This window comes from Leptonychotes weddellii, chromosome 2 (assembly GCF_054177405.1).
Source record: "Leptonychotes weddellii isolate Sample4059 chromosome 2, ASM5417740v2, whole genome shotgun sequence".
In the NCBI taxonomy this organism is placed as follows: domain Eukaryota; kingdom Metazoa; phylum Chordata; class Mammalia; order Carnivora; family Phocidae; genus Leptonychotes; species Leptonychotes weddellii.
In genome coordinates, this window is record NC_138370.1 from 63,898,722 (window position 1) to 63,900,655 (window position 1,934).

The following is a 1,934-nucleotide window of genomic DNA, read 5'->3' on the forward strand; positions in this document are numbered from 1 at the left end:
GGTATGACAAGTTGTTCCAAGTGTATTTCCCAGACTTCTCCAAGGACCTGGTTCCTTTTAGTGGGAGATGGTATCTAAAGACCACAATCTGTACTTAGGGTTAGATTATCCTTTTTTTAAAATTCTAATTTACATAATATATTACTACTGTGGTAGAGAGATAAAATTTATAAATGACAAAGAAACACATATATCCAATATAGAAAGTTTAGAGACTACTTATTTAATGTTTATCTCCGAGAAACATGCTTGAATTCTGATCCTGAGCTCTCTTCCTTTCTGGCTGTTTGGCCTTGGTAAAGTTCTTTTTTCTCTCTCAACGTCAATTTCTTCAAGTGTAAAATGAACAACATAGTCATAGCCACTTCAGGAGATATTGTGATGACCAAATAAGATAGATGGTAGATAGAGATAGAGAGATAAGTAAATGATAGGTTAATAGATATACATACATACATACATACCCTGGCCTCACTCAACAAATGGGAGCTATTCATAGTATATTGACTAAAACCAATATTGACAGAGCCTCACTCTTGCAGAAGGTACTGTGTCTGTCCTCAAGGATCTTGCAAACCAGAGGACTGGAGAAGCACCACTCATAGGAAAGCTCATGCAGCATCCATTCTCCCAAGGACTTACCGAGCAATATGAAGGATGATTCTTTTGGAAGTTGAGAGAACTCCCTGGCACCTGGAGAAGTCTGGAAATCTCTGTGGGAAAGATAGGGTTTTAGCTGGGCCCTGAAGTCTCACCTGAGGAGGTGGGAGTGGGATATGAGGTTGCAGGGAGGGCATGCTGGGTGGGGGAGATGGCCAGGTACAGAAAAAAGAGGAGGCAACAAAATAGCAATAGGAGGAGTAGCTACTAGAAGAAATAGTCCCAGGAAGGGATGAGTGTTCCATGGTCCCAACCCTCCACAGAGGTGAGCCAGGGGAGGCTAGGAAACAGGACCCTGTTGGCTTTCAAGGCACATTGTGTCTCTCAGTACTGGGGGGATGCCCCATTGCACCTGAGAGCAAGTAAGGCATGAGGGCTTGCCCAGAAGGGCTCCTGGTGGCTGGTCTGTAGAAGGACAAAGCAGCCCAGGCTCTAGGCAACTATAGAGCAATCTAGAATCACGTAGGCTGCTCTGGTGTGTGGCAGGCTTCCCCCCACCAGGAGGGAGATGCTGCAGGAAAATAGAGACTTTCAAAATGGCTTTGATGAACCAAGTTCCAGGAACGCCAAGACTAGGCTGGCAACAGCAAAGCCAATGCCAGGAACAACTGAAACTGTGCTTGCCTCCAAAAACCTTGGCGGGAGTCTAGCTCCCATCTGGCTGGGCCACGTCAGGAGCTCACAGTATCACGATTACATGCCAGGCACCGGGTTAAGCACTTAACATACATTCTCTCATTTAGTCCATATGGTCAGGCTCCAAGATAAAGTGTTCCCATTTAACAGATGAAAAAGCTGAGGGTACCAGAAGTCCAGCAATTTATCACAGGTTAAATACAAGCCAAAGGTGGGATTCAATCTCAAGTCTGCCTCTAAAACCCTTTCCCTTACTCTTTTCACTTTCCACTATTACTGACTGTCCCTTAAAATGATGATCAGATTCATGTAGGTACAGAATCTATGGTCCCCCAGGGTATAAGCTGCTGGTACATTCCACGTTCTTTACATATGTTAACTCTTTTAGTTCTCTCATGCCTTATGAGAACCTCTTCTATTATTCTTATTTTGGAAACTGAGACCCAGAGAGGTTAAATAGCCCACCTCAGGTCACACAGTAAGGACAGTGCAGGGATTCAAACCCAGGCAGTCTGGATCCGGAGCCTGCGTGCTTGACCTTGTGCCATGCTCTGTCTCCCAGTTGGTGCCCATGTGGGCCAGGTCTCTTCTCCATCCCATGTTTCCTTTCTGATGCAATCGTGTGCCCGCCCAGGGAG

The 1,934-nt window shown here is 45.3% G+C and overlaps 1 long non-coding RNA gene across 1 annotated transcript; it reads right to left on the bottom strand.

Moving 5' to 3' along the window:
- Positions 1-239: 239 nt before the first annotated feature.
- LOC145720315 (uncharacterized) lies at positions 240-1,295 on the bottom strand. Its single transcript, XR_014143230.1, has 3 exons — positions 1,013-1,295; positions 643-713; positions 240-364 (listed from the first exon to the last, which is right to left on the bottom strand). It is a non-coding gene; the product is annotated as an uncharacterized LOC145720315 (long non-coding RNA).
- Positions 1,296-1,934: the final 639 nt, after the last annotated feature.